The sequence below is a fragment of the Ischnura elegans genome, chromosome 8 (assembly GCF_921293095.1).
Source record: "Ischnura elegans chromosome 8, ioIscEleg1.1, whole genome shotgun sequence".
In the NCBI taxonomy this organism is placed as follows: Eukaryota; Metazoa; Arthropoda; class Insecta; order Odonata; family Coenagrionidae; genus Ischnura; species Ischnura elegans.
Genome location: NC_060253.1, coordinates 44,486,839 through 44,508,133, shown reverse-complemented (window position 1 = coordinate 44,508,133; position 21,295 = coordinate 44,486,839). Strand labels below are relative to the sequence as shown.

Here is a 21,295-nt window from a genome sequence, read left to right as displayed (position 1 = left end):
TTCGTTGTTACCTTTACGATAGGGAAATTCTGTCCCAACTCAAAATATCTTACTTTACGACCCTGTATATTGGGTGAAAATAAAAAGTTCATTTGAACAAATTCCGAAATATATATCATTTCAATCCATATAACATATATACATAAAAAGTGGAAAAATTTCCACCTAATAAGCATGCTTATACACTCATAAATTTACAACAGATACATTGGACGAGGAAAAGAAAACACTTTCCAACTCGCTAACGGTGCGACTGGATATACTCTAGCATAGTACGCTCTGTAGGGTAGCAGTCTTTACGATAAAAATGAGATTTTTCCGCATAATTTTAATAAATAAAAAAATAATTACGAAAATACAGAACTGGTGAACAATTCATGGCATTATATTAGAGAGAGATAGACAGGACAATGAATTTGAAACCTTGACCTTGCAATACACTAAACCTTATATTTTACCCGAAATGATATGTGCTGGCCTTGTGCTGACACAATCACAAAGATTGAATGAATCAGACATGATATCAACATAATAAGAGTTGTTGAGATCGATGGTAAAGAATTTTCCCATGCTGAAGTCCTTTTGAAGAAGCAATGATGGAATCAGCATCATAGCGATGCAAGACAACCTACAGGTCAGCTCAAAATCCGAGCTTCACTAAAAACGAAAGGAATCACCTGATGTACAAAATAAATAGTTAATTCCATATATTTTATAGGTATTCCTGCTCTGTGAAACAAATAAACTTTACAGATATTCCAAACATTCATTACAGCATTCGTAAAATATAGATCATACTAGGCACGGAAATTTTCCCAGGAATTTGGGTTGCGCAACGGAGAGAGATGAATACCTCTATGGAATTTCTCCGTATCCGTTCCTTTGAGTCTACCTATAATAAGAAAAGAGGGAAAACAGAACTCAGGTTTCAAGTTAACCAAACGGTGACAAGCCGTTTCATAGGAAATATATTCTTCACGATAACAGGGGCAGGCGAAGTACGAAAATGGATCATAAATTCTAAATTAAACTTTAATGAACAAAACAGTGGGTAAATTATAGTAAACTTAACTGCGATTTTAGGGTGGGGAGCGGGGTAGAAATTATTGATGTCGATCTTGTACATATAAAAGACGCTCACGATCTAAAATAAAAGAGAAAAATTGGTTTAAATTTTCAAAGCAGATGCCAGGAAATGTTGCACGAAAAGACAGAGGCAGAGAGTTTAAATATGGCCAGTATGGGGACTGAAATACGCTTCACCGAGGCAGAAGTTTCACACCAGTATAAGACAGTTTGCTGCAGGCAATGGAGATGTTACTGCGTAGGAGGGTGTTGAAAGCACAAGGGATGGGAAGCATACACAAGGAAGTTCTTAGTGTTGTTCCGGAGGGAAGAAAGCTGCTGGGAGGCATAAATAGACGCTGTACGACGCAGGAAAGGAAAATACAGGGTATCAATGCTAGAGGGTATCCTATTGGGAAACAAGGGAGAATACAACTGAGAAATGAGGAAGAAGAGGAATGGTAAAATATTATGATTTGATAGGGGGCAGGGTTTTTATAACCTCTCAAGGCCGCCATACACGGTGAATGATCATGCTTAATGATCACGCGAATGATCATCATTTACACTGCATCATTCATGGGATAATGCGAGAAAAAATAGAACAGAAAATATAAATAGAATATAAAATAGAATGCTATAATTTTTTGATTGATCATGCGCACGACGGTTCATTAGCAAATTTTTCCGTTATACACGGCGAATTTTTTCATTCGTATTACTATTCAGCATGATCATTCACGGTGTATAGCGGCCTTCAGTGGAAAGATCTGTGCCCCCAAAAGAACGTTTATAAAACTGGAAACATCACCTAAATCAACAAACTACCCCTCAAGCCACCTCAACAGGCGTCTAGGCGTCAGGGGTGTGTTAGAACACCAAACTTTTCAAAAAGTACAGAAGGAACGCATCGAAAATATTTCACTACAGAGCCCAACCTATAATTTACTAAGCCCTTTATGGAGAAATTTTTCCTTATCAGTTGTGAATGCAAAAATATTTAAAATTTTGACCATTTATGTGGTATATAATATAGACGAGGGTAGTAAATGTGAACTTCAAGTAGCAATGAATCCGTCGATTTATATGCGACCTTATCAGCTGGGAGCATGTAAATGAGGCATATATAAATCTCAAATGGCTGAAAGAATGTGAAAGACGAGTCTACGTTACCCTAGTAACGACATATAAAATTCTTAATTCCGTCTTATTTGTTCAACAAATTTGTCCTTAAAAGAAATGCAAAACAACGATCTACAAGAACTCATCTTTTCGTTATATTTACCCCACACCAGAGCACAGGGATGTGTCATAGATCGTTCATAGTGTCTATTTCCCGCATATGAAATTTACTACCTGATGACTTTAAAGCATGTAAATCCATCGAAAATTTTAAAAGAAAAGTATTCAATTTGATTTCTTCCACCATGATGAAATGAAAAGTAATTTTTATATCTTTAGACGCCGAGTGAGATTCTACGAGACACCAAGATGAAAGTGGAAGCGCAGAAGGGCGAATAGGAAAAATCGGTGCAGTAACTCGGCAAAATCTACAGCAAATGATCATTAAATATTAAATTTGTCGATTTGTGACGCAACCCTCTCCCCCATAAATGACCGATGGGCGTAGGTCAGGGGTCTATACATCTCATTTTTTAATTTTTTTATCAATTCCACAACTTTCTTTCACCAGGCCAGGTTTCCTTGAAAAAAAATAGATTTTTCCGACCATCCTTAATGTGGCCGAATGAATGAATAATCGAATGACAGAAAAAAATTGTATGATGCACAGCAATTCATTATTAATCAACCAAGGTTTCGATGGTGTAGTAAATCAAGAATCTGAGTTACTGAGTACCGGAGGCAACTCCTTATTTATTAATTCCAACTGTGTATGAATATTAATTATAACACACAAATCAGCCTCCTTGGCATAGCAATCAGGTCAATGGCATTGGCAACACAAACAAAACAGTTACCAATAGGCAAGTTACCAGAGAAACCTAGCAACATAAATGAAAATAGATATTCAACACTTCCACATCAAGTTCCAAATAAATTTACAATAAAACTTCAATTTACACCTTTAAATCACAATTACATATTACATGACGATACAATTATGCATCACAAATTTAACCTACCTGGTGGTTTTATAATTCTTTTTGGTCTACTTGTTGTTGTCATCTCTTCATTGTTTTTACACCCAATATTTTTATCAATCCTGCAATCCAAATCTTTACTTGGACCTTCATTACCCTTAGCATCAACTGGTTTCGATAATATTCTACCACTTTCACTCTCAATTGAGTTCATCACTTCGTCATTAGTTTCACAATCAATTAGACTTGAATAAGGTTCAACTCTACCATCAAAAGACTTCTTGTACAATTCATTTTTAGTGTCAAGCTCTTCGAAGTCAATATTTATAACATGCCCTTGCTCCAAACCTGAATTGAACTCGCACGTTTTAATCATCTGATCAGTATGTCTACACCAATTTAAATCTTCATTTTCAAGTTTAACAATAAAATTTCTGCCGCCCAACACTTCTTCCACCCTACATTTTTGCCAAACTCTACTGTTAGCATTCCGATAATCTCTAGCATAAACAATGTCTCCTACATCAAAGTATACCTCCCTACCACTTGGTTTCCGAGAAGTTTTGCAATCTAATGTAGTTTCTTTCAGATAATCAAATCTACTTCTAACTTTCCTATTGAACATCCTATAAGAAGGACTTTCATTGGTTATCCAGTGTGGAGTATTTCTATAGCTAAACAAAAATCTATTTATCAGTGTATTTAATGAGCAACCTTTGTGCGTATCATCCCTTAACAGTTTATATACAGAATATTTGAAAGTCTTAACAACATTTTCAGCGGCACCATTGGTTGCTGGATGACATGGAGCAGAAGTAACATGTTTAATTTTATTCACAGCACAAGAGTTTACGAATTCTTGTGAAACAAACAGCCTTCCATTGTCACTCACTAGCAATTTTGGAATTCCAAACCTGGCAAATATATCTCTCAACTTTTCAATAGTCGTTTCTGAATCTAGCTTTGCCATTTCATGCATCTCAGGCCATTTTGAAAAGCTGTCTGTTACAATGAGATACTGCTTACCTTTAATTAGACCTAGGAAATCTGCATGAATTCGATCAAATACCTCTTCAGTTTCTGGCCAATTGATCACTTCACATTTCTTAGGGTTTATGCTATTTGTCATACAAACATTACAATTTTTACAAAATTTTTCAATTTCATCATCTAAATTTGGCCACCACAAATAACCTCTGGCTAAATTTTTCATCTTTGACATTCCCATATGAGTAGAATGCAGCTCAGTTAATAATTGAATTTTAAACTTCTCTGGAATGACTATTCTATAACCCCACATGATTGCTCCATTTTCAATACACAATTCATTTTTCCTTACAAAATAAGGCTTCAATTCCAATGAATCGCAAGTATCTAACCATCCTGACTAAATGTAAAACAAAACCTTACTAAGAACCTTGTCTTTTTTGTTGCAATTCTTATTTGATCATTATCAATAGGTACACAATTACTAACTACGTTTATATAATCATTCACAAAATTCTCAGTTTCATCCTTAATGTCATTTTCATCAACAGGTAGTCGAGAGAATGCATCTGCCAAATTACTGCTGCCTTTAATGTATTTTATTGTATAGTCATATTCAGACAGAAACAATGCCCACCTCTGCAACCGATTAGCTGTCATTTGTGAAATACCCTTATGTTCACCAAATAATGCTAACAAAGGCCTGTGATCTGTCTCCAAAATGAATTTTCTTCCCAAAAAGTATTAAGAAATTTTTTTTACTGACCAATAAATTGTTAAAGCTTCTTTGTGAATTACAGAATAATTCATTTCAGCAGGTGATAGAACTCTTGATTCAAAGCATATAGGTTTTTCCTCACCATTCCCCAAAAATATGCACCTCAAAAATTCCTCTGAAAAATATGCACCAACACCCCAGCAATTCCCTTACTGCTGGCATCGCAAATCAATTTTACTGGTAAATCAGGATTATAATGCACTAATATCACATCTGATGACATAATTCTTTTAACTTGTATGAAAGCTCTCTCACAATCATCATTCCATTCATATTTTACTCCTTTTCGCAACAATTTATACAATGGACCCAATACTTTTGACATATTAGGAACGAATTTCCCATAGTGATTGCAGGTACCAACGAAAGATCTAACCTCAGGCTCATCATTAGGCCTGACGGCCTTAACTATAGCTATCACTTTGCAAGGATCCTTCCTAATTCTCGCAGCATCAATAATATGACCTAAATATGAAATTTCTGTTTCAAACAATTTACATTTATCAAAATTCAACCGAAATCCAGCTTCTCTAAGTCTGGAAAAAACTAACCTCAAGTTATGTAAATGTTCTTCATCACTTTTACCAGTGACTATGACATAATCCAAGAAATTTTTGACACCATCCAAACCCTGCAACACTTTTTCCAACTCTTTTTGAAAAATAGCACAAGCTGGCTTCACACCAAATGGCAATATATTAGGAATATAAATACCTTTATGTAAACTCCATGCCAACAAAGGTTTTGTTTCTTCCCCTAGCTCTAATGGATTATAAGCATTTGACATATCAAGTTTTGAAAATTTCTTGCCGCCTTGAACTGCTTGAAATATTTCCTCCACTCTGGGCATGGCGAATGCTTGACATCATCATGATAATATGATTGACATCATCAAGATAACGATTAATGGTAACCTTGTAATCAGCACATAACCGAACATTAAAATTAGGTTTAAGAACTGGAACTAATGGTGTTCCCCATTCATTATTATCTACTTTGGTAATACAACCTTCAGATTCTAGCCTGTCAAGTTCCTTCTCAACCTTAGCTTTAAATGAAATAGGAACTTGCCGTGGCTTACAAAAAACTGGTCTCACGCCCTCTTTTAAAGTCAAATGTATTTTTCTCAACTTGTAGCAACCTAAACTGTTCTCAAATAAATCCTTAAACTCTCTTATCAATTCATCATTTTTCTCATTAAAATCGACATTGCAAAATTCAAAAAGAATTACCTTGAATAAGCGTATTAAATCCCTACCAAGTAATGGTCTGACACCTTTTTTTACCACAGTGAATGTCCCTTTTCAAACCATTAAACGTAATTGAACTAACAAATTTACCCACAGGAATGATTTCTGAACCCACATACGTTTGGAGTTTAACACTAGTTGGAAGCAATATAAATATGGTAAATAAAGCTTGGTAAATAATTTCAGGAATTATGGAGATCAATTTCCATTTCAATAGGTTTACCTCCAATATCAACATTCACCATTATAGGATTAATATTATCATTATTAACACTGAATAATTCAATACTTTTATAGGTTTAAAATTCTTCACTATTTGGATTACCTGATGTCTGTTTAGCATCAATTAAATTAGTTGCTTTACCATCAGTCTTTTTGCAAACCTTAGCCAAGTGACCGATTTTACCACACTTCTTACATTTATATTCCTTATACTTACATTTTACAAAATCATGATTAGCTTCATTACAAGCATAACAAACTTTTGCAAATTTCACCTGTTGTTTTAAAGAATTATCACTTCTGACTTGTACTCCAGCTTCAATTTTCTCTTCAGAAACTACCCTAGCTACTCTACCTTCCGAAAGTTTGCTAACAAAAGTTTCTGATTTTGAATCTTTCACACCGCCTTCCCTCTTTACAACAATGTCTATGATTTGCCGTAGAGTTTTGGTTTCTTCTACCTCGCAAATTCTGTCCAGAATAGGCCCAGGAAACAGTCCAGAAATGAATTTATCTTTTAAAATATTATTTAGCTCATTTCCAAATTTACAGTCCATCGCCTGTTGTTTTAAACGCACAAACCACTCCACCACCGACTCATGTGAATTTTGTTGCATCTTGTAAAACTCAATCCGTTTGAGATAAACTGATACAAACGGTGAAAACTAATTTTTCAATATTAAACATAGCTGTTCATAAGTTTTTGTTATTGGAGATACTGGATCACATAGGTTACGTACCGCTCTGAAAGCCTCTTCACCAATAACAGTCAACAACACTGCCAATTTACGCTCCTCCTCAATACTATTGGCTAAAAAATACATTTCCAAGCGTTCATGGTACATATTCCAATCACCTTTTGTGTTGAATTCAGGCATAGTTCCGATATTCCCAAAAACTTTCACACCACTTCCGACTGGGTTACTCATCTTGGTTTTGTCCAGGTATTAACTAGAAACTTCTCACAAGATATTTAAGTTTATCCTTGTCGCCAAATATGTAGTAAATCAAGAATGTGAGTTACTGATCACTGGAGGCAACTCCTTATTTATTAATTCCAACTGTGTATGAATATTAATTATAACACACAAATCAGCCTCCTTGGCATAACAATCAGGTCAATAGCAACACAAACAAAACAGTTGCCAATAGGCAAGTTACCAGAGATACGTAGCAGTATAAATGAAAATAGATATACAACAGATAGATTATGTCGTATTCAAGATATAGGTTGTCGAAACCTATATATATACATAGGTAGGTATGAAATTCGGTGGACTATAATTCGTAAAAAGTAATTGTTGAAGAGACAAGCGGCCGTATTCATAGTTTCCTTAGTAAGCTACTAACGCCTAAGTAGCGTTCTAAGTAGTAGCATTCTAGCAAAATGGTTCTCATAGATCGTTAGTAAGGGCTACTAAACTTAGTATGCTACTATCTTAGTAGCCGACTCTTAGTCGCCCTCCGGCCTTGTCTAAGGGAGCTACTAAATATGGCGGACCGTTGTGGATGATCGAACTCCGGTTTTATTTGTACACTGTTATGGATTTTTCACGCATTTGTGCCAAAGAGGAATACGAGAATCCATTCTTCAAGAAAGGCAGGCAACGTATGCAGTGAAATTGTTGACAGGAATTGAAAGTTTTGTGTAGCTGCGAGGAAGCTACGACGTGCAGTGAACTTGTGCCTCTAGTGTAAATGAGCACAATTTGTGCATTCAGTGCGCCCCTAGGTGAATTGATTGCATATAGACGATTATTATTACTGTACAACGATTTTTCGGTGATTATTTTACCTATGATACGGTGCATAGAGTTATATACCCTAATGCTTTCATGCATTCTTACGTGTAGATATTATTATCGTGAGATTCAAAAATAAAATTTAATCCAGTAAAATTAAAAAAATTACTAAAAATTTATTAACATATTATTTACAATTTTTTTACCGAGTTGCTTTCTTTTTTTCACATTTAGAGCTCAGAATGAATCTGCGACCCCAGGAAGTAAGTTCCGATCCGAAGCACACCTGCCTTTGGAGGGAATCCCATTTGCGGACACAATTCGAAAGTCCGATAAGTTTTTCTATGCAAAGTTTGTTGATTTACGGTGTACATTTTAACATGGGGGAAATATTTTTTCAACGGCGTTCGGTGCAAGCCTTTTTGCATCCTCGCAATAGCAACAAATGCTCACGTTTAAATACACGCAAAGCGTTCGAAGAGCGATAATTAAAATACCGAACTGGCCCGTCTACAGCACTTTCGGTACGAATATCCTCGAAAAAAAAATACTCAAGTAAGCGAAAGAGTGGATTGAAAACGAGTCGTTAAAAAACGATGACAGTTTTCCACAGAAACTGATTCGCCACGTCATGGGTGCAAAAATTAATATAGGCATGGATAAGCATCAAAGAGGAAAACAATATTGACAATGGGCGAATCCAAGAGACTCCAAAGAGGAGGACGAATTCCATCCCATAGTAGGCTGAATTTTGTTGTCACTAAGGTCGCATTATAATCAGTTTTCAAAAATGCCCGCGCCGTGGTGATGAGTGCAATGCGATCCAATTTTTTCCAATAGTTTACAGTACAATGTTCATAATTGCGAGGAATAGCATTAAAAAGTTATGAATTTTATAGATCACATAATTATGAACATGACTTTTTTTAACACCCCAAATTATACCTTATGTCCCGGTGACAATCGGATCAATTTGTTCGTCAGCGACGCGAGCGGTGAATTTTGTAAACCCATTTAACTGCGCGGTGGTTGACAACATATTTAGAGGCCTTCTTGAGGATCCACTTTTGTTATATTCGTGGGCGAATCGTTTTTAAAAGTAAGGCGTTGAAACGAGCGGCAACAACTGGCGGGTTCAATGCCAGCGCCTTTATGTGGCCAACTTTAAAAACTATTGCAAAAGACACAGGTTTTTACCACAACGACGACATCCCTCGGCAGCATCCTCAATGGAGGATCCATGGATATAGCTACAGATTATGTAGCAGACTCACTGGCAGTCGAATGGCTTTGTCCGGAAAAAGGTGAAGCAAGTTACACGCTTTAGAAAGCACGAAACTAATGCGGGTCAAAGTAACACAAAATATACCAACATTAATTCCATATTAGGAATAATTTCTACGCTATGACTTCAACAATGATGAAAATCTCACGTAATTATGAGGCTTTTCATTTCTTAACTACTGTTAAGCCAGATTATTATTATAATGGGATGGATTAATAAATGACGAAGTTTCCTAATTTTTTCTCAATATCAATGAAATGGATCGACAGCGACCACTGTAGGTTTATAAGAAAGCAGTGCCAGACCCGGAAAAAAGAGCTATTATGTAGCAAACAGTAATTTATTGTTTCATAAGGTAGTCCAAGATCTTAGTATGCAGCAGAAGAGAAGAAGTCAAGACCAAAATTAAAATAGGGAGGCAAAAACTGATAGAGGTGGATGAATTCTATTATTTGGGAAGCAAGATAACTAGTGACGGGAGAAGCAAGAAAGAAATTATCAGCAGAATAGCCCAGGCGAAGAGAGCATTCCACCAAAAGAGAGACCTGCTTACAGCGGGAAACTTAAATATGGAAGTAAAGAAACAATTTATAAGAACCTACATCTGGAGTATGCTCCTATACGGAAGTGAGGCATGGAAAATGACCGCAGCGGAGAAAGCAAGGATAGAGGCCTTTGAAATGTAGTGCTACAGAAGAATGATGAAAATCAAATGGATCGACCGAGTTAGTAACGAGGAAGTCCTAAGAAGGGTAGGAGAGAAGAGAAGCCTCATGAATACCTTAGCAAGAAGACGGAACAACCTTATAGGCCACATCTTGAGACATGATGGCCTGATGAAGACAATCGTCGAAGGACAAGTGGAAGGCAAGAATGGAAAAGGAAGACCCCGAACAAAATATATGGAACAAGTAAAGAGAGATGTGAAAGAGAAGAAATACGTAGGTGTGAAAGGATTAGCTGATAGGAGAACTGAGTGGAGAGCTGCGTCAAACCAATCCTAGGATTGTTGACCAGTGATGATGATGATGATGAAGGTAGTTCTCTTTGAGATACTCTTACATGGAATATTATTATTCATTGTCATGGAATATTTTCGAATCAGCAATTTCCAGACACAAACGGATAAAATATACAATTTACGAAGACAGAAAAAGACTTTCGGGGCGGGGGGGTTTGATAGTTTTTTTATATAAGTATTAAACTTCTAAGGAAGCCTTTTTAAATAAGCTAAAACGGATGTAAAATTTATAAGAAACAAACTACTTCCTTGATTTCCTTCAAAAACTTTAGAAGAAAATTTCTTTGCAATCATCGATTTTATCTCACTTTAATATAACCTCAAATATAAAATAATTTTGCTTCCATTGGCGTTCTCTAACTCACCCCTAACTGAAAAATTCGCTTTTAACCGATTTGGACAAAAATAACAATATGAAAACTTGAGTATATGATTTTAAGTTGAGTTTAGCGATAAAAATTTGCCTGGTGATCATTATTTTTTCGAACAACCTAACTACCCAACCTAATGGATAATAATGTCCACATTACCACGCAAAATGAGCTCCTGGAAAGACGATCGATTCAATAAAAAATAGAGCCAAAGAAGAACGAAGACATCCTGAGGAATACCTTGGCAACATAATAGCACTACCCAAATGTGGGAGAATATTCATTAGGGTGGGCGAAAAATTACTTTTTTCATTGCCAATAGTGCCCCACGCGTAAAATTTGCCGACTGATTTGAAGCCGTCGAGGAGGTACCAAGATGAGTAAGAGCTATTCAATTCACTCCAATTTGCTTGCTTCATGAATAATCATCTCCTTAAGTGGGAATAAATCATTAATAAAGCATTCCTGAGATAAATTTAATATTTATGTCAAAATTTACAATTTCTTAGGCTTTACTATAGAAATCCTTTTATTATAAACAATGATAAACGCGTTTATAAAGGAATAAAAACGGCTGGGCGGCAAGGGTATGTATTATCTAATTTTGAAACAATTACGAATCTGAGACCCTGATGGCATTCGACAAATTTTCCTCGCAGAGCAAATTTGACCCAAAAAGAAGTAATGTTCGGCCCACCCTACCATTCAGTACTCATGCAACCTGGCGTTGAAAATGCCTGGCAGAATTGTTTACCCATGCCTTGCGCTACACACTTCGGCGAATATTTACACCACCGATTCCCGCTAATCGTTGTCCATTACGCACCAAGTGTCAGTTCTGCGAAGCTCGAAGAACGATTCTGCGCATGAGGCATTTTTTTAACGAGCACAAGCCGAGGAGGATCGCAAATTCTAAAAATTTCAAAATAGGAAACTGGAAAAAACCAGGTATTTGGATGAGGAAAACTTGAATGCGCTAGGAAATGTAAAGATAAAAAAAACGAGTTTTTGCGCGCAAGAAATTCTGCGATAAAACGGAGATTTAGAACCGTACGATAAGAAATAGATACAAGGCAGCGAAAGTGGCCAATGCCGTATCTCGGAATAAACAGGACGTAATATCGAGGTGATGCATGGGTATATTTGTAACATTCTGGAGAGCAGAGCAAGGGGCAAAAGAATAAAGTCATAAAACCTAAAACATTACGATTTAAGAGAACGTACCACTACCACTCAATCAGTTTTTTTCTGGAAACATATACGTTAGTTTAAAACTAGTGCTATTTTATACGTTTTCCGGTTTATAAAGTACCTCAATATGAACTCAGTCGAAATTTTTTTAAGCATCAAATATAAGCTATTGTTGATTAGGATCATCTGTAATCACCATGAACATGTAAAGATATAAATTAAGTTGAAAAAAGGAATGTGTCACCAAAAGACAAAATTCGGCCGGTCAATAGTGATACGCTCAATACACGGAAGAAAAACAGTTTATACAGAGCCAAAAATTACAGGATGTAAAATGTGGTGTCACTTGGATTGTGATCATACCACATTGGACTTAGTTAATAGATTCTAACGCGAAGAATTTAGGGTTTAATACATTACGTGGATGCTTTATATGATGCAAAAGTATTAACTTTTCAGGTCCTCAAAAATTTCACATACATAAATGCCCGGTATATTCTACAAATACTTAGCAGCTGTCGAAAAATATTCTTCCATCTCCACCTCTATGTTCCCGTGGTTCTACATTTGTTAGCATTTTTCTCTTCGATTTAGACTACTGTGCTTTATGAGAATTTTAAGAACTTGAGTATAAATACGAATATTCTAGGTGCACTAAAGCAAAATTAAAAATTTTCAGGAATGTGACATATACTTATAATGAAACATCCTTAGCTTGAGGTCTGTTGGTTATATCACTGTAGCTGTTCCAACTTTGTTGTTAAAAGCATTGACATTGTGTAACTCAGTGGACCGATAAAATTTTATCCAGGGAGCTCACGATTTTCCGCGAAAATGAACGCAATATAGAGCTCAAATAATAAGGCAAACCGAACAATTTAAGAAAACGGGGTCTAGATATCAAAATTTCACATTGTAGAATGGAAGATATTCCACATAAAAGCCTGCCAGTGACATCACATGAGCGTGATGTCACTTCCAGGCTTTGAAACCGTTTTTCTCACACTAGCACTTCATTTTGATGCACTGGACTTTGAAATAACATAAATTTAACATACTAACAAAGTTTTCACCTTAAAATTTGAAATAGGATAAAATTGTCCTAATAAATGGCGCATTAGATAATCGAGAGTGGGCGATATTACGAAGTACAATTCTTTCGGACCGATATCATTATGTCTAGTTAGGATCTTGCGAAATGAAAAAAAAAACCGTATTTAGCAAGTGCTTTCATGAAATGTAGCTAGTTAAACATAACCTTTTTCCTCAACTACTATGCATTGTTGTAGTTTTCACATATGAAAGTTGAGAATATGGCTTAATCATGTTCCGTTTTACGCTAACCAGACATTATTAAACCGGTCCTTCGTTTTACAAAGTAAAACGGTGCATCACTTTGGTTCGTGACAATTTATATCCCCCATATTGAGCCAAAAGGTAGCAGCATGCCTACGGAAGGGCAATTGAAAGTCAAGAGAGACCAGCCGCTGAAGGAAGATCGTTTATTGGCACTTCAGTGAACGAGGTGAACTATTTTTACCAACGATGCAGATCTTCCTCCATGGAATGAAACTGAAATTTCAGCCCTACGGAAAGAAAGAGGCTGTATTCCTTAGAGACCAATCTGCGATGGTACTTTGCGGTAAACAATGAGGATCAATCAGTCGTTCTTCTTCATAATTATGACGATACCGACGGATACAAGTGATGAATCAAAATAAAAGATCCGCCAGAGATCTTTTACCTTTTATACCCATCATATCCAGGAAAGGAAACGTGGCATCAGACAGCTGTTACCCTGATAAGGTGCAGATTGATAGCCTAAATAGTAGGGCGTTATACTGCTGGTCTAAGGTTCTTCAGTTCTAATCTCAGGTGATGCCTTTGCACATTCCTCATAAGGCGCAGTGGAATAAAATGTTCCCCCTACGAAATATGACAGTAGTCTCTCCCAGCGAACTAGTAGAAATAGTTCTTCTCGGGTTCTCCAACGTGTAAAGTTTTTCGCGGCCAAATGTACGATGCTCAACTCGTGCATTATCATCAGGGTAGATGAGTTCGCGCTGCCGATCATCGAAACTTTGGACCATTGAAAACCTGACCCGGTGGAAAACCCAATAAGAATTAATGGTCACCATACGTTTACTTTGTAAAATCCACACGCGTGGGGCTTGGTAAAGCGTAACCTCTAACCTGATTAAACACATGAAAATATTAACAAGGTTCCAAATCAGTCTATACCAGACTTTAATAAATGCGGTATTACAAGGTTCCATTCGTCATGCATTATTTAAAGTCGAAACAGTGTAAAATATCCAGTTAAGTTATTATTATATTATTCTACCTAATGGCATGTTTCTATGGAGTACTTAAGAAGCATTCTGACAGCGTCCCCTTCCTTCATACACTTTCCACTTCAATGCACAATAAGGACAACTACCCCTAATTCTATCTAAAAATCCCATTCTCTTCCTTATTACCTAACATTCTACCCTCTCACACTGCTCCATCTCATCTAGTTTTCAAAATTCCCTCCCCGCTAAGTATTCCCTCTATCCATGCCTTCGGTCTCCTATCTATCTATCTTCGGATCTAAAAGCTGCCTCTCCTCACCCACCATGTCATGTATTTCTTCTTTCCTCCTCCTCCCCGTCCACTTCACCTTCTCCACTCTTCTTCACACGTACACCTTGAACCCCTCCAATCTTCTCTCGACCTCCTTCCTAGGTGCCCACGTTTCCGCACCGAAAAGCGATGCACTCCAGATCAGACTTTTCACTGGTATATTTTCTTTAAACTCTTACATAACGATCCTCTTATAAGCTCCTTCATGTTCATAACAGTACGCCAGGAAAAACATGTTTAAAACCGAAAAGGTCTACCGGTCAGTTTACACGATACATTAACTTTTATGATTTAATGAACGATTTTTGTGGACCAGAACGGATAATGTACAAATGCAATCAAATTCTATTTTATCTTCATGCATTCGCAAAATTTGGGTGATTACGCGGTTCATTTTTGACGTTCATTCTCGCGCTCATACAATTTGACATTAACTTGTGCGAGCTAATGCACCGTGTATACAGACCTCAACACTTTTCGTAAGTGCATTACAAACAAGTTTTCTTCTCTCCTACGCTTCCCTAGGCCTTTTTTACAACCGCAAACTTCAAATGTAGTGGGCTTAACCCAAACATAGCAAAGGGAATAGGCAAAGGACAAAGCAAAGAAGAGAGTAGAGCAAATTGCCTATGGTATACGCTTAAAATCGCATTACTGTGGTTTCACCCGCTTGACGCTAGGAGAGCCACTATCAGTTTGCAGCAAAAGAATTATATTCATTTTGTAGCGATTTTATACGCAGTGGTTCTATTCCTATTGCTCTAAAATTATGATAAATAAGCTACGACCAAATAATATGTCATAAAGTAACACCGGTCACGTCACAGAAGTATTTAAAATTAAGTCCACCGGCTACTAAAATTATTTTAATTATTTTGACCTTAAACTTAAACCTTAAAAGGTAATGAAACTTAAGACTGGTTATTAAAATACACGAGGAGGAAACCAGTACATGTAATCTTGGATTTCCATAATAAAAAAAATACATAATATAAGATATAAAATTTTGGAATAAAGCATGAGACCAGAGAAAGTCACGCAAAATGCATTTCAAACGTTCTAATGCAACTTTAAATACGCTTGATTTTATCATAAAAATGTAACTTAAAGCATGAGTTAACAGTTAAACCTAAGCTGAGGGACTACTATATTTTTGGCTTGGCTAACAAATAGCTGAGCCTGAATATTATATTGTATATTTCACGATCGTTGAAAGTCTACATTGATAAAATATAGCTTCAAAATTTATAAAATAACTCGATTAACAGTAAAATAAAATATTGTATTCATTACCCGCTGTCACGAATCTGCCGGAAATTCAATTAAAAACTCAATTGGTAAATGCTTTATCATAAGGAAAACACGTGTAGGTCGTTATAATCAAATCCTGCGATATCAAATCTGCATTTTATACGTCGAAAGCCGAAAAATATTACACTATGCCCACGGCTTAAAATGGAAGCCCTCCTGAAATGAATTAATAGCCCGAGAAAAAAATACGTAAAGTTTTTAGTTTTCTTGAAGAGCATAATAAATGAAGAGGGCGTATTTTTTCATCTGATTCGAAAATAATTGTTGGAAAATATATCGTTTTCCGTGGAGATCATATGGAACATTATTGCCAAAAAAAAATTATCCCTCTGGAATAATTGACGGATTAGATGATATTCATCGGACAGTATAGCGTTGAAAACAAGAGGCAATGGAGTGCGCACTCGAAACATTAGATATGCCTAAAAATCTATACTTATATATGCATTTATCACCTACATATTTATACCTTTACGTCACGAATGCGAAAGAATTTTTTGTCAAAGTAATAAGAAAAGCGCAGCTTTAAAAGTGCATGCAACAAAAAAAATAACAACAAAGAAATAAAATTGCGACCCCCCAAGCATTGCAGCGAGTAAAAAAAAATAAGAGAAAGAGTGCGTTGTTACTCACTCTCATGAAGTTCTGCGAGATGGCTACAACGTTTCACTCGTTAGATTGCACCCGGTTGCTAGAGAACAAGACCAGCGATGCACCATAAAATACGTCACCGAGGCGCTGATTGAAATCCTTCACCTGAAATGAGCAAATATGTAGATTGTATTAACTACAATAAAGAGCAACACAAGTAATTTACAGGATGGTCTATGCAGGGCACTATTCTCTTCGTTATCAGTTTCTCAATCAGCATTTATACCTATGTCTTATTTGCTGAGGGATAGCAGATTAGCTATTCTCCACCAGAAACTTCTGGTTCTATCTGTTATCGATTTAGCTAAAGAACTTGTATAAAAACAGCATAAGATATACAGAGTAAACAAGTAATATAAGTAATCATTACTATTTTACAGAATTATTGATTTTCGGAAATACCACAGGTTTGGCGATATTATCAAAACAATTATTCTACATATTTTATAAAATGTTTTATGGTGTGGTGAATCCGGCATATTTAATCAAATCATACTCATTATTACTGATAGTAATTGAAATTAAGTTGCAGCTTGCAGTGACCGACGATTAAATATTTCATTCATTAATTAGCATGAATACTGCATCAATCAAGGCTAGATTCAAAATAGCAACATACACAGTATTTATAGCTCCTAACCACGACGCACTAGCGAAAGCGATTACAAACATGAACAGCTGGATTCATACACAAATATTCTGGGCATACAAATAATTTCCCATGCCCAACTAATCTTTCATATTACTCATCGTTCTCTTCAAAGAAACAGAACGCATTCAAAACTATCAAATTCAGGGTGTTAGTAGCTAATTGCAGAGGATTAATTCTTAGTCACATCGACTCAAATACGCAGTAAAAAGAGAAAAGGTTAACTTATCCATTCTTTTACTATTTTTGAACAAAAATAATAGAAAATAAGATTATGATTAATATAGATAGGTGTTCCTAACATGCTTCAAGAGGGCAAAGAAGTATTTTGATAACTAATTATAATAATTTTTTTGTTTTCTTTTACAGCTCATTCATTGGAGCCGAATTCAGAGAGGAGAAATGTAAGTAAAAACAATGAAGTAAGGAGGGACTAGAAAATTTCTACATTATTCCAATTCCTACACAAGGAAAAAATTTCTTCAGATGACCTCTGATATACCTTACAAAAAAATTATAGCGTTTGATACCACGTGGAAACAACACAAGAAATATTCATAACATATTCGTCCAAAATGTTATTAGCGTTCACATAATATTAAATTCAAATAATAATGGATTGTTGCATTAAATTAATTTTGGACGGTAAAAAATGTCACCGCAGTCAATCAGTATCGATTATTTTAAACCAATTTAATTACTTTGCTCAGCGATTTAACTTTAAATTATACATAGCATTCATTACTCCCGTATCCTGCGGAATAATTCAAAACGCCTTAAGCCTCGTGCATCAAAGGTGAAAGCCTCGACAACAAGAGAAAATTTCTTTACATGCAACATTAGGCAACCACCAGCCGCGTATCAAGAATGCTCGCTAGTCGCTCAAAACGCTTTGTGCACTTGGAGACGATTAATTATAGCCGTCCTCGAGGTAGTCCATGCCTCAGGGAAAGGCATTCTGTATCGTGGTTCGTTCAGGCCGTATGATACCGCGTAAAAGGCATGTTCATACGAGGAGTTTTCAATAAAAATTAATTGCGTTTAACGAAAAAATTAGCTTCACAGCTCCGCGGCGTTCATAGAAAAATTATCATAGACTGGACGCCATCTATTACTCATCTGAAGAACTATACAAGCGAGTTCCGAACATATGCTTGTGAAATTAATTTGAGCTTTCTCCGCCGCATTTCTTTTCCGAAGTTCTCTCTTCAATTCCATATTATGTCCACTGCATTTTTCTTCCCAAGGTTCAATGTTGTGACTAACATATCACGGTTGCAAAACGGCTCTTCGTGCTCCAAAGTTACACTCAAATTTTCCACTTCATTCAGTATCAACGAGGTTGTAAATACACTGGAGGCGCTGTATTCGAGTTTTAAGCGTGGTCATAATTCCGCCATCTTGGTTTGACAATTTTCGGACTTAGTCTCACACAGTGTGCGTATATAATCAAGTATCCTATTCCTTATGTCGCCTCTGACTTATAAAATGAAAATACAACAATTACTTGATTGTCGTCGAAGTTTTCCGATCGTTCGCCATGTTACTATGTATATTAAACTGTCCAAATAGTCATATCGTGGTAATAATATATCGTTGTGAACATACTTCCGTACTATTATTGCCACCGGTCCGCTATCGTAAGATTTCCCTTGGCTGCAATATTATTAATAACCAGTAGAAGTGCAGGGGAATGGATATTTTACTCTTGTGAAATATTATTCTCGGCTAAGCTGGTTACACAGCGGAACCGTGGTGAATGACAATAATTTTTTCTTAAGAAAAGATATTCGAGAGATATATATTTTCACGAAGCTTTCACATAATGATAGATAAAAGGTTTACTGTGTTCTTTTGCGTTATTTTGACGTAACAACGATCATGACCGAATATTTCACCAAATGGTTAGCATTGACTCTTATGGAATTATCTATGCTTTGGTCAAAGTAGGCGTGGCCTTCCTACCCAAGCACCCCCATTCCTGCCACACTGCGCTCACCGCTCGGGACCAGTGGTGCCCCCTCCAGTATATTTACAACCTCCTTGTTCAGTATAAACCGAACCCCGTGGCAATTTCATCAGCTACCACACTAAATTTTTCTATGAACGCCGCCACTGACGTGCAGGGTACTTGAATCTCATACAAAATGCTCTGTGCGGATGAGACAGTTGAGACAGAGGACCCAAGAGGACAAATTTCAAATTTCTTTTGTTCTAGCATCATAGTATCCAAATATAATGTTTGCATAAGCCCCATAAGTGAAGTTAAGTTTATTTACAGATTTGAATGAAATGAATGTGTATATTACCCTCCATCCAACGAAATCAAGATACTGGTTTAATGATTGCCAGCGCATATTCTCAGAGAGAGATATTTGAAATGAACTCTAACTCCAATTGCATTTATATTTAAATCTTTTTCTAAATCGCTCGATTCAGCAACTTCAATTTTTAGGGCCGAAAACACACATTCAATCATTTAAGCATGATACATCTGACAGCTAATAAATTCGTTTGTCATTCATTACCTTTTGAAGTTCAAGAGGATTAACTCCATAAACCATTTCAAACCTTGTTTTGGTCAAAAAAGAATTGACGATTTCGAGACCTGGCGTTTGCTGCGGGTTCTGAATATCAAATGAACGAATAAGATGAGGAAAGAATAACAATAATAAAAATAATAATATTATTATAATCATTATAAATATTAACATTCGCCTTAATTGGGTTAGATTGGGACTAGATAGTACTACATATCTTCCATATGACCTTTCAAACCTTACTTTTAAAATTTGCAGGGGAATACATTTGAAAGGGAGAGGTGCACCTTAGGATGAGATGTGCACCTTAGGATGAGATGTATCGTTGAATAAGAGAAGAAATGGATCAAGGGAGAAAACAGAGCCTGGTGGATAGGCTACTCCATATTTCACAGTGATTACATAATAATTGTAAGGGAGACAAAAGATAAGTACATGCGAGAGTTAAGGAATGATACAAGTAAGAAATCGTCACGAAGAAGACACTAGGAAAAATAAGTATAAGAACTAGGTTGGAAGAGGAAGAAATGGATGCAATATGCTTATCATACGATTGAATCGGGATAAATAATGCCTTTAATTTTCAAAGTCAATAAAATCATAAAGTGTTCCAGAGATGCATGAATCGCATCGCATTTGATAGAACTCCGATAAAAAGCAGGGGCAAAACCTTTTTCACACATGAACTCGGTGCCACTACCGGATTAAAACAGTTTATCACCGACTTCGATGCGGATTCTGGATAATTAACGGTCGACTGCCACTACAGCATGATGCATGAATAATGGGGCCCCACATGCTAATATTGAGGGGATAAAAATAAAATTCATGGGGAAAAATAGTTTTACTACGTGTCTCCCGGTATTATTTACCACGTGAACGCGAAAATAGGCTCTTTGATGTTACAAACACGCCATTAAACGAAGAACAAAAAATCAGGATAAGGGATAAAAATCAACTAAAAATCCATCGATGAGGAAAATTGGCTTCTTTGTCGTTGACCGGATGTTTCATACGAACACTAAAACAAATTTTCAAAGACTTCAATTTAGGACGCTGCGCTGGTACACCAAGAAAAATGCTAGTAAATTTAAACCTCGGCAGACTGCTTAATGGTGTTCAATGATGTATACGATGAGGGTAAAAAAAATTATTTAGCAGGATTGGAAAATATGCATCGCCCACACTGCAGTGTCAAAATTATTTTCCTCAGAGATATATTTCAGCTAAATAATAGACACGAACAATCAATGATTAATTAAAGCATAAGTTTCTTCTTTCTATCTGTGATATAGAAATCGTGATTTTGAATGCATTTGTGATGGGTTCACATTCGCACCATATGACTGTAATTTACAAAACAGAGATGTGGGACCAATGAGCCCTAAAAATATTGAATAGTAATGGCTAAGGCTGACTTAAAATACCGTTGGCTTTCCATACTCAAAATTACTCACTATGCTAGGCTAACCGAGGCCCTGACTATCCTCCCTGTACCATTGAAG

The 21,295-nt window shown here is 36.2% G+C and overlaps 1 protein-coding gene across 1 annotated transcript in view; it reads left to right on the top strand.

Moving 5' to 3' along the window:
• The window catches only part of LOC124163647 (calcitonin gene-related peptide type 1 receptor-like), a 226,852-nt gene that overhangs the window by 76,998 nt on the left and 128,559 nt on the right, over nucleotides 1-21,295 (top strand). Inside the window, exon 2 of the mRNA XM_046540702.1 lies at nucleotides 17,620-17,654. The gene's annotated coding sequence lies outside the window, so the exon portion shown is untranslated. The remainder of the gene's footprint in view (nucleotides 1-17,619; nucleotides 17,655-21,295) is intronic.